This window comes from Pagrus major, chromosome 21 (assembly GCF_040436345.1).
Source record: "Pagrus major chromosome 21, Pma_NU_1.0".
NCBI lineage: Eukaryota > Metazoa > Chordata > Actinopteri > Spariformes > Sparidae > Pagrus > Pagrus major.
The window spans coordinates 7681594-7694742 of record NC_133235.1 but is presented as its reverse complement, the minus strand read 5'-3'; positions in this window follow the sequence as shown (position 1 = coordinate 7694742).

Genomic DNA, 13149 nt, shown 5'->3' with positions numbered 1-13149 from the left:
CAAAACAACAACATGACACATTGTGATGAACAAACACTAATGGAAGAGGATATTTACCCAAAGGTTTAGTCCACATTGCTCCACCTTGTGGAACAGCACAGCTATTACAATCAATAGGAAAACTTATGCTTATGGCACTTGGACACCTTTGATATAAAGTTTGATATAAAATGCTCTTGCAGAGAATTCAGCTGAATTGGTAAATCTGACCCCAGATGTTGCATCTGACACAGAACACTAACACATTCGAACTTACATGAAGGCCTAGTTGTTCCACATTGACTAACTGCTCATCAGTGATGCCTTATGATGATAAGTGTGATAAATAAATCATACAGAAAAATACAACATTTTTCACAATTATATAGGAAACACGAATATCAAAATAAGTGACAATTAATAAATCTCAAGATGATTTCTCCAAATATTTAATATGTCCAGTTTGTCCCAAAGGCTTTCAAATCATGATTAGATACAATGCAGCTGCAGGAAGCTTCAAAAGAAGATTTCACTTTGAGGTTCTTTTTGTGTTCAAAAGCCTGAAACCTCTGAACACCCTTTCTCTTCATGTTCAGTCACATCACAGTTTTGGCAAAATAACTGAATCATTCTCCAGACGACAAATATCCAAATTCTAGTTCACACAGATAGTCTCTCTAAAGAAATACCTGATTTGGTTCACATTATTATTGTTAATTATGCACATGGCATTATATCATTCATCTTAACTGAAAAAAATAGAAACTATCTTAATTTGATTTCTGAATTTAAAAAAGATTTTCCTTCTGGACAGCTTTGCGACAATATCAGCTGTTTTTTAACCAAGAGTTTGTGTTTTATTTATTTGTTGCTTTACCATTGTCTGTTGACTTGATTGTGTCCCATTTTTTAAATGAATACTGAGCAAGTGTACATTTGAGTTATGTAAGTTGAAATTTGATCTACAGACTCTTGAAGAGTAAACTCAGTTTATCTAATTATATTGACTCATTTCTGTTGATTTGCTTATTTATCTATTTGGGTTCATGGTTGTTGTAGTCTCACTGTTGTTTAACTCGTCTTCCTTTTCTCCATGAATACTCCATAAATGTTGTAACTAGGATTCTGTATCATATGGTTCAATAAAGTTATTTAACAAAAATGTACATGCATTATTCAGATCTAATACTTCAATAAAAGTACGAACATCACACTGATAAAATACTGCTGCATTGCAAAGTGATGCATTTAAAATGTCACCGAAGTAGAAGTATGTAAGTATAATCAGCAGCATGTGCTCAAAGTATCAAAAGTAGAATCACTCATTGTGCAGTTAAATGGCCCCCCTCAGTGATTTACTATTATATACACTGGTCAGCAATAACATTAAAAGGACTATGAGGTTAAATGAATAACACTGATAATCCTGTTACAATACAGTGTTCTACTGGTATTCATGTAGAAGCCACTTGACATTCACCACTCACCTAAACGCTGTTGTAGACCAAGCACACACTCTCATAGCAACGACCAACCCCCGATGGCTGTGGCCTCCTCAGCGGGATAATGCACCCTGCCACACTGAAAACTGCTCAAGAATGGCCTGAGGTACATGAAAAACAGCTCAGGTATCAACTTGGCCTCAGCATTCCCCCCATTTCCAGCCGAACTAGTATTTCTGAGATGGGCTTGCACAAGTCTGAGCCATGGAGGAACAGGAACAATAGGAACAACAGTGTGTGGGTGTGTGGTACGTGACAAGTAGCATGCACAGTGCATATTACTTGTCACGCACCACACACCCACACACTGTTAACATAAATGTTAATGAGACAGTAAAATGAATCCAAAAACGTCATGCATGATGCACATGACATGACACTTCCTGTTCCCACAATGGAGCCACCATGTGGTTATTTTCCGATTTTATAAAGTTTTTATACGAAACTAAGTGTCATCTTTGAACAGGAAGTAGATTTTGACAAAAAAAAAAAGAAAAAAGATGTCCTCATGTGGGGACGATGGGCTTGTTCAGCATTTACATATTCCTTACTCCAAACTACAATGTAGGAATGTCCCTTTCTGTGTTGGGTCAGTCCATCACATCTGTTGGCCCGTCTGAAAAGCTGTTACAGCCACAACAAAAACAGTTGGCTCTACCTTGTGACCAGCAACATATTAAAACAGGACACCATACCCAAGAAGAAGTTTGCAAAAGAAAGTGAAGATTTATTTACAAAGAATACAACAAATTAACCAAAACTATGAGGTCTGGTGGCCTGGCCAAAGTGAACAAAAGGATGGAGGAGGTCTGGACCATCCATACAGTGGGCCGTGGGACCTAGAACTTCCCCCCCTAAATGAAGAAAAGCCTACATAAATTAAACTGACAAACAAAGCTATGAAAACAAGACTATAGACCTCCATCCTCAAAAGAAAACAAACACCAACTGAGGACGAAGACAGACACAATCTTAAAAACAGTCAGGACTGCTTGGTCTGTGGAAGAAGAGAGCTTCTTCTCCTCCACCCTCCATTTAATATGATGAGCAGCACCTGAGAGAGGGGAAGGAGAACAGAGGAGGAGGAAACAGAAGGGGGACAGATACGCATAGGAAGACGTGACTTTTCAAAGTTGCCAGTGTGGAACAAAGTATAAAACAGCTCATCGTTACTGGTGTTTGTTGTCATTCATCATCTTGACCAATGTACCTGTATTTGGTTTGGTGCTTGTTCCTGCTCCCTCCTCTTCCATCCTTTCTCTTTCTTCTTCAGAGCCATGTTCACCTGGAGAGGAAGTATTGAGCTGAGCGGGCAAATAAAATAAAATAAAATATGCCTTACAGCTTGTAATGCTAGAATGGTGTATAAGTATGCTAGTCTAGAAGTCTAGACTAGTCTAGTAATAGCACTGGTAAAAAATTGTAATTTTTTTTTTCTCCCCCATTTACGCCGCCCCCCGTGGATGACGGCGCCCTTAGCATTCACCTATACAGCCTATGCCAAGGGCCGGCTCTGCATATACATATAAGTAAAAAAGCAGTAGAAACAATATAAACAATATGAATAAGAAACCAAAAACTAAAATATAGCAAAAATAGACACTATCATACACTAACCAGAGTATTTACACCATTTCACACAGGGTGGGAGCGGAGTCTTTCTATAGTTACAGCATAAACCCCTTGCGAAGACACTGCACAGCTTGTGGGGAGAAACGGACTCGTCCGTATCTGGACGCGAACCACCAACCTCCGATTCTCATTCTCTAAGCGCATGCGCACTGAAGACATTCGAAGATGCATCTTTTTAAACCGCTCGGCCATCGCCGATGATGGTCCCTACGCAAAGGAAAAAAGGGGAGTCATCGGGAGCGCTCTAGTGTCAGCGTCTCAAACGTGCCTAATGTACACGAGGAATTGGCAAATGACAAAACACGGACTCAGTGGCACCACTATTGAAGAACACAATCTAACGACGTTATGCCCACCTGCCACATTTATAAGGTACTTGCTTGCAGGCTCTAATTTCAGGGGCGGAAGATCTAGCGTCGCCTTCTCCCTCCAGATGCATCTTTTTTTTCTAATGTCCCAAAAAAGTTATTCGCCCCTCTAAAACCGTTTACACATAAAGTGAAGGCAACGGGTCTTATAGAGCGAGACTTGTGCTATTTTTTACCTCAAGGAAGTAATGGATAAGCATTATTTCAAGGTCAGGATGTGGGAGAAAGCAGAAACAGTCAAACAAAATAAAAGCAGCATTATAACTGATTGCAGCTGAGACAGTCTCAAATGTTGAAATTGATACTTTTGTCATTTTGTGAAAATCTTCAAACTGAGTTTGCTGTCAAACTCATGAAAGTCTTTACATTAAACAATAGAAAAATGGTGTAGCTGAGTTGATCCCACCGTCGCGTATTGTCTATGTAACATGTCCTGTCTAAGTGCCGCCGCGCCTACTGCGTCTACTGTTATCAACTGGCCCGTGAGCCAGAGCCGGCATGCTGAGTGCCACCGACCTCCGCAGGACTCCCTCTGCCGTGCTGGGCCCGCTATGTCCCAGCCGTAGCTTTGTGTTATAGGCCGGGAGTGCCTGTTTACGGGTCTTCTAATGTTGCGCAACCCAGCGGGGCCCCATTGGACCACGTCGCTGTACAGAAACCCCCCCCATGCAGAACCTCTGGTGTCGTCCGCTTATCACTCATGGTGCCAACTTAATGTTTCTGCCAATTATTATGCCTGACACACAGTCACAACTAATGCTCACTCGCCACACTTTCTCACATTTGAAATTGCTTTACTTTTCAAATTATTGGCCTCCGTTTGGCCGAGATGGCCTCGGGGGCGGAGCTAGAGGGCTGGCCGGGGAACCTGATTGGACACCTCAGGTGCCACCTCTGTTGATTGACAGTTCACTGCACGTCTCGTTGAAAGAAGCGCATTACGGAAAGGCAAACGCGGGAGGCAGAATAAACGACGACAGATCGAGAGGATGTACATTAAATACATCATTCTGACGTAAGATTTAAAGTGGTTTCCTGATGAGTAATTGTTTTAAACTATTGGCAATTTGGCTGCACATTTAGAGAAGAGATTTTGTCCCCAATAGCTCAATTGTGCGAGGAGGCTAAGCGTTAGCGGCTAACGTAACATTAGCCCAAGCTACGTAGCACTAGATTAGGATAATGTGGGGAAACCAGTCACAGTTAGTTTTTCAGTAAGGGTGTTTAGGGACTCAACTCACTTCGCAAGAATTTCATACTAGAGCTCATAATAAACTGTAATGAATGCTGAGAGATTATCTCAATGTCCATGTAGCTTGTTTGCTATTGTGAAGGTCATTATAGCCAAGTTACTTAGCGCTGGCTAGCCTACATGATCCAGTTTAATGTCATAGTAGATAGGCTGGTAGTTGATTTTAAACTAAGCTACAGCACGAGAATGTGGACAAATAGTTTAAGATTTTGCCTAACACAATCTTGAGGTTTAACCAGGTTGTCTTATTTTGTATAGGGACAGATAACAATGAAGAGGAAGGGAGATATTTCAGACTTTTTTCTTTTGTTAAAGAAGCACAGATCAGGCACCCAGCCCCAATGTCAGCAGCCCTGGTAGCTCCGAACCTGGAGCTAGCCAGGCAAGTCAGTGTGGTCAGACACAAGGACCCAGTCCACCACCACCAGGTCAGAGCATACAGAGGCAGTCAATTGCATGCCCAGTTCAGACATTGAAAATTGTAGCCTCACACTGTAACAAAAGGTGATTTTGACAGATGAAGCCTAATTTTGAATGTTGATTCAGCTTGTAACAATAGATGATTCTGTGTGTGATGTTATTTTATTGCTGTTTTAATTATTTTGACTATCTATATTTTTTACAATGCAGTTTCATCAATTGTTGAGAGTGACACACATACGTCTGCCTCTGAGGAGGAACACATTGAGCCAGAGCTGCTAGGAGGAGATGCCACCGAGCCCCCCACATCCACATCAAGCACCACATATTGTGCACCTAAAGGACCAAGTGGTAGGCCCATACTTACTTACCTATCTCTGAACCTTTTTAACAGCAGCTATTCTAACATGATATAGTATGGCAAACACAGGTGATACTAATGGCATTAATTAGCCTAAGGTCCAGATTCAGCTTCACTTGAATTTTTTCATGTCAAAATGACTGTTGTGCAATGGTCTACACATAAACCTATAAGTAAGCCACTGTTAACCACCGTACTTGATCTTGTATATAAGTATTTCAGCATAACTACTTAATATGTATTCTAGACATCTCAAGATCCAGAGAGGAGGGTCCTTTTCAGCCATGTCTGAAAATGTTCCCAAGAACTCAACATGGAACAAGGAAGAGGGCATTCAACAGTTCTTGGTATAGGGACGAATCCATGGCTGGAGTACTCTCAGTCAAGATGCCTGTTACTGTATCGTCTGCAGGCATTTTTCCCCCTCTAGTATGCCGGAATTGGCCTTCACATCCGAGTCAGGGTTTCCCAACTGGAAAAAAGCCTTGTTTAAAGATGCCGGGTTTAAACTTCACTCAAAGTCAGAACAACACATGAATGCCATGTATGCCAGGAGTGAATTCAAAAGGGGCACTGAGAGTAACAAATCAATATTGGACGCCTTAAATGAGGGTGGAAAATCAAAGTTACATAAAAACAATTGCCGAGGTGCTATTAACTGCAACGCAAAATACTGCACAGGCAGGTCATCTGGAATCAGATGACTTGGACAATAAGGGCAAATTTTGGGCCATTTTGGATCAAATTTCAAAGCATGACCCCTTTATTGAGAGAAGACTAGATGCTTGTGGCAATGCAAAGTATACCAGCCACCAAATTCAGAAGGAGATTCTCCAGGGAAGTTGTCTGAAATCGCAATTTCGATCAGAAAACGATAAATCGTTCAGCCCTAGTGGAAATGTTCCAAAAGCAAATCATAGCAGAAGTAAAGGAAGGTGAAGTGTTTAGTGTGTTGGCTGACGAAACTAAAGACTTACAAAAAAACAACAACAGATAACCTGTGCTTTACTATTACCGTCTTATTGATCATCATTATAAAGTTTCAGGGCGTTCCTGTAACCATGGTAACTCACGGTGCCAGAGGGGAGGGAGAGAGGCTGAATGAAGGCGTTTACACAGATACACTGCAGACAAAGTCCAGACTATAGTTGTTATTTCACACATGTAGCACACAACAGGAGACTCTCCGTGTCAGACGAGTTCTCACGTGTTGACTAAACTCAAAAAATAATTGATAACGTAGCAGCGCAACGAGTCTTTGCTCGCTAAGCAGCTAAACTTAAGCGCCGCTCCGTGTTGAGATCCCGCCCTGTGTGGGTCACTACACTGTCATTGGTCAGGCGAGCACACACTGTTAATGATACCATTGGATGTAGAGTGTGACAATCTGTCAATAAAAATCAGCCAACACTTGTTCTCCTCCGATCTACATTGATTAATGCGTGCAGACACACCAGAATGCTTCCCACTGCTTTCCGCTGACTGGAGATGCAGTAAGCTTTCATGGATGGCACCACGGTAATAGTAAAGCACAGGTTATCTGTTGGGTTTTTTTTGTAAGTCTTTAGTTTCGTCAGCCAACACACTAAACACTTCACCTTCCTTTACTTCTGCTATGATTTGCTTTTGGACCATTTCCGCTAATCCCTGGAGAATCTCCTTCTGAATTTGGTGGCTGGTATACTTTGCATTGCCACAAGCATCTAGTCTTCTCTCAATAAAGGGGTCATGCTTTGAAATTTGATCCAAAATGGCCAAAAAACTGCCCTTATTGTCCAAGTCATCTGATTCCAGATGACCCACCTGTGCAGTATTTTGCGTTGCAGTTAATAGCACCTCGGCAATTGTTTTTATGTAACTTTGATTTTCCACCCTCATTTAAGGCGTCCAATATTGATTTGTTACTGTCAGTGCCCCTTTTGAATTCACTCCTGGCATACATGGCATTCATGTGTTGTTCTGACTTTGAGTGAAGTTTAAACCCGGCATCTTTAAACAAGGCTTTTTTTTCCAGTTGGGAAACCCTGACTCGGATGTGAAGGCCAATTCCAGCGTACTAGAGGGGGAAAAATGCCTGCAGACGATACAGTAACAGGCATCTTGACTGAGAGTACTCCAGCCATGGATTCGTCCCTATACCAAGAACTGTTGAATGCCCTCTTCCTTGTTCCGTGTTGAGTTCTTGGGAACATTTTCAGACATGGCTGAACAGGACCCTCCTGTGAGATGTCTAGAATACGTATTAAGTAGTTATGCTGAAATACTTAAATACAAGATCAAGTACGGTGGTTAACAGTGGCTTACTTATAGGTTTATGTGTAGACCATTGCACAACAGTCATTTTGACATGAAAAAATTTAAGTGAAGCTGAATCTGGACCTTAGGCTAATTAATGCCATTAGTATCACCTGTGTTTGCTATACTATATCATGTCAGAATAGCTGCTGTTAAAAAGGTTCAGAGATAGGTAAGTAAGTATGGGCCTACCACTTGGTCCTTTAGATGCACAATATGTGGTGCTTGATGTGGATGTGGGGGGCTCGGTGGCATCTCCTCCTAGCAGCTCTGGCTCAATGTGTTCCTCCTCAGAGGCAGACGTATGTGTGTCACTCTCAACAATTGATGAAACTGCATTGTAAAAAATATAGATAGTCAAAATAATTAAAACAGCAATAAAATAACATCACACACAGAATCATCTATTGTTACAAGCTGAATCAACATTCAAAATTAGGCTTTATCTGTCAAAATCACCTTTTGTTACAGTGTGAGGCTACAATTTTCAATGTCTGAACTGGGCATGCAATTGACTGCCTCTGTATGCTCTGACCTGGTGGTGGTGGACTGGGTCCTTGTGTCTGACCACACTGACTTGCCTGGCTAGCTCCAGGTTCGGAGCTACCAGGGCTGCTGACATTGGGGCTGGGTGCCTGATCTGTGCTTCTTTAACAAAAGAAAAAAGTCTGAAATATCTCCCTTCCTCTTCATTGTTATCTGTCCCTATACAAAATAAGACAACCTGGTTAAACCTCAAGATTGTGTTAGGCAAAATCTTAAACTATTTGTCCACATTCTCGTGCTGTAGCTTAGTTTAAAATCAACTACCAGCCTATCTACTATGACATTAAACTGGATCATGTAGGCTAGCCAGCGCTAAGTAACTTGGCTATAATGACCTTCACAATAGCAAACAAGCTACATGGACATTGAGATAATCTCTCAGCATTCATTACAGTTTATTATGAGCTCTAGTATGAAATTCTTGCGAAGTGAGTTGAGTCCCTAAACACCCTTACTGAAAAACTAACTGTGACTGGTTTCCCCACATTATCCTAATCTAGTGCTACGTAGCTTGGGCTAATGTTACGTTAGCCGCTAACGCTTAGCCTCCTCGCACAATTGAGCTATTGGGGACAAAATCTCTTCTCTAAATGTGCAGCCAAATTGCCAATAGTTTAAAACAATTACTCATCAGGAAACCACTTTAAATCTTACGTCAGAATGATGTATTTAATGTACATCCTCTCGATCTGTCGTCGTTTATTCTGCCTCCCGCGTTTGCCTTTCCGTAATGCGCTTCTTTCAACGAGACGTGCAGTGAACTGTCAATCAACAGAGGTGGCACCTGAGGTGTCCAATCAGGTTCCCCGGCCAGCCCTCTAGCTCCGCCCCCGAGGCCATCTCGGCCAAACGGAGGCCAATAATTTGAAAAGTAAAGCAATTTCAAATGTGAGAAAGTGTGGCGAGTGAGCATTAGTTGTGACTGTGTGTCAGGCATAATAATTGGCAGAAACATTAAGTTGGCACCATGAGTGATAAGAGGACGACACCAGAGGTCTTTAAATACTTGTGGAATATCTTGTTAAAATTGTAGCGAGTTGGTTCTGCATGGGGGGGGTTTCTGTACAGCGACGTGGTCCAATGGGGCCCCGCTGGGTTGCGCAACATTAGAAGACCCGTAAACAGGCACTCCCGGCCTATAACACAAAGCTACGGCTGGGACATAGCGGGCCCAGCACGGCAGAGGGAGTCCTGCGGAGGTCGGTGGCACTCAGCATGCCGGCTCTGGCTCACGGGCCAGTTGATAACAGTAGACGCAGTAGGCGCGGCGGCACTTAGACAGGACATGTTACATAGACAATACGCGACGGTGGGATCAACTCAGCTACACCATTTTTCTATTGTTTAATGTAAAGACTTTCATGAGTTTGACAGCAAACTCAGTTTGAAGATTTTCACAAAATGACAAAAGTATCAATTTCAACATTTGAGACTGTCTCAGCTGCAATCAGTTATAATGCTGCTTTTATTTTGTTTGACTGTTTCTGCTTTCTCCCACATCCTGACCTTGAAATAATGCTTATCCATTACTTCCTTGAGGTAAAAAATAGCACAAGTCTCGCTCTATAAGACCCGTTGCCTTCACTTTATGTGTAAACGGTTTTAGAGGGGCGAATAACTTTTTTGGGACATTAGAAAAAAAAGATGCATCTGGAGGGAGAAGGCGACGCTAGATCTTCCGCCCCTGAAATTAGAGCCTGCAAGCAAGTTCCTTATAAATGTGGCAGGTGGACATAACGTCGTTAGATTGTGTTCTTTAATAGTGGTGCCACTGAGTCCGTGTTTTGTCATTCGCTAATTCCTCGTGTACATTAGGCACGTTTGAGACGCTGACACTAGAGCGCTCCCGATGACTCCCCTTTTTTCCCATGTACAAGGGGCCATCCTCGGCGATGGCCGAGCGGTTTAATTAGATGCAACTTCGAATGTCCTCAGTGCGCATGCGCTTAGCCGTTGACAATCGACGGTTGGTGGTTCGCGTCCAGACACGGTCGAGTTCGTTTCTCACCACAAGCTGTGCAGTGCCTGCGCAAGGTGTCCACGCTGTAACTATAGAAAGACTCCGCTCTCACCCTGTGTGAAATGGCGTAAATACTCTGGTCAATGTATGATAGTGTCAATATTTTGGGAGTTTTTTGTTTCTCATTTATATTGTTTCTACTGCTTTTTTTACTCATATCTATACTCTGTGCATAGGATCATTGCAATCAATGTGTTATCTACTGTCTGATCTAGAATAAGTTATAGGTGTTATAAAAATGTACATGGGGATACATTTTCTGAGCTCCTAAGTCTCCAGTGAGACCAAGATCATGCATATTGACCTGATAGTATGGAGCTATTTTTGGATATGTCTGTCTAGACAAGCCACACCTACCAGCACCATGTTTAAATCAAAATATGTTTAAAAAATAAATACTTTTACACAAGAATTTAAAGGATATATTTTTTCCTCTCTGTTGACTGTTTGTAAATGCTGAAAAGATTGAAATGTCTGAATAATTTTGCACTGTCCCATTCCCATTCAAGTTTTCTCTTAAATCACTGAGATTAAATCAATGGGCTCCAAACTGTGGAGCTATAAAGAAGGGACAAAATCATGACGTGTTGCTGGTACATGAGTGTGAATGTAATCCCTAAAACTGTAGAGCTTAAAGGAATGTTCAGTAATTAATAGTAACATTTGCTGTGTGGAGACATTGTTCACCTGCTGTCTGTTTTAAAATGTTGCTTCTTAACATATATGACATCACTTGTTATTGTTCTTTTGTTACTTTTTTGGGTTTTGAATTCTGTATTACTGTTTAAAGACTGAATTGTCATTAATTTATTTATTTATTAACAATGATATTTATGTTATTGGGTTTTGTCCTCTAGTTAGTATTTACCACGTTATCCTTGTGGTTACAGTAATCTCATTTCATTCATTACTGTTCTACATATTGCCTGTTGCTCTTGCATTAATAAAGTCTAATAGTATTTTCTGCACACATTTTCACATAAAGGTGTTTTAATGTTTTCTTTGAGTGATCTGAACAGTGTGTGTATAATTCTAGTCTATTGAAATAAGGTTATAAAGAACAGGACTGGGGGTCATGAAAGCACTTCCTGTATCAGGGCTCCAATTTCCTCATCACAATCAATCAAGTAGCTGAATCATTGTGTCTGATTAGATACACAACACATGTGAAGCTTATTAGTGGTAACTGAGTGAACCTCTAGTCTGCAGCAGCTCTTTTATTCTGCACCAGAACACAAAGCAGCGCTTTGGTAAACTTAAATGTCTCATTTAAACTTAAGGTGCAATTATTGTATTGCAGTTCTTTTTTTGTTTGTTTCTTTCAAAGGAGGGTGAACAGGAAATATAAGTAATGCTGAATGGTTGTCATTAATTTAGTTTAGTCTGCACCAGTGATAGTCAGATGAGCTTTTGACATTTAAGTTACTTTTAAATGTTTTTACACAGTTTACACCGGTATATCTAGGACTCTTATTTTGAAGGGTAAAGTCTGGAAGTGATGTGCTGAACTTGACATGTAAGCGGAATAAAGAGGTGACCCCACACCTGTTCCCACAATGGAGCCACCGTGTGGTTATTTCCTATTTTATAAAGTTTTGTAGAAAAACTAAGTGTCATCTTTGAACAGGAAGTAGATTTTGACAAAAAAAAAATGTCCTCATGTGGGGACGATGGGCTTGTTCAGCATTTACATTTTCCTTACTCCAAACTACAATGTAGGAATGTCCCTTTCTGTGTTGGGTCAGTCCATCACATCTGTTGGCCCGTCTGAAAAGCTGTTACAGCAACAACAAAAACAGTTGGCTCTACCTTGTGACCAGCAACATATTAAAACAGGACACCATAGCCAAGAAGAAGTTTGCAAAAGAAAGTGAGGGTTTATTTACAAAGAATACAATAAATTAACCACAACTATGGGGTCTGGTGGCCTGGCCAAAGTGAACAAAAGGATGGAGGAGGTCTGGACCATCCATACAGTGGGCCGTGGGACCTAGAACTCCCCCCCCCCCCCCCCCCCCCCAATTGAAGAAAAGCCTACATAAATTAAACTGACAAACAAAGCCATGAAAAGAGGACTATAGACCTCCATCCTCAAAAGAAAACAAACACCAACTGAGGATGAAGACAGAGACAATCTTAAAAACATTCAGGACTGCTTGGTCTGTGGAAGAAGAGAGCTTCTTCTCCTCCACCCTCCATTTAATATGATGAGCAGCACCTGAGAGAGGGGAAGGAGAACAGAGGAGGAGGAAACAGAAGGGGGACAGATACGCATAGGAATACGTGACTTTTCAAAGTTGCCAGTGTGGAACAAAGTATAAAACAGCTCATCGTTACTGGTGTTTGTTGTCATTCATCATCTTGATCACTTAGTTGGTTCACACCAGGATCATCAGCATCACATCAGACAAATCCTTCCCCTCAAAGTTTTGTCCTAATAATACATTAAACAAGCCAGTCAAACATATGACAATAAATCATTAATATAGACTCATTTGAACTCCATACAAAAATATTTATACACTTGTAAACTGTTGATTTTGAATATTGTAAATCACTGTGAATTATTGTTGTATAGACAATTCTATATTTTTCTTAACGTGATGATTATTATACACCAAGTATAACATACTGATTTAAAAAAAAGCTGCCATCACAGATTAAAGAAACATACAAGCAAAATAAAATTTGATAGTTTTTATATTAAGAAGAAAAAGTTTCCAATAAAAAACATAAGCAGCGAAGGCTTTGCATTATTCTGAGTAGACAGGATG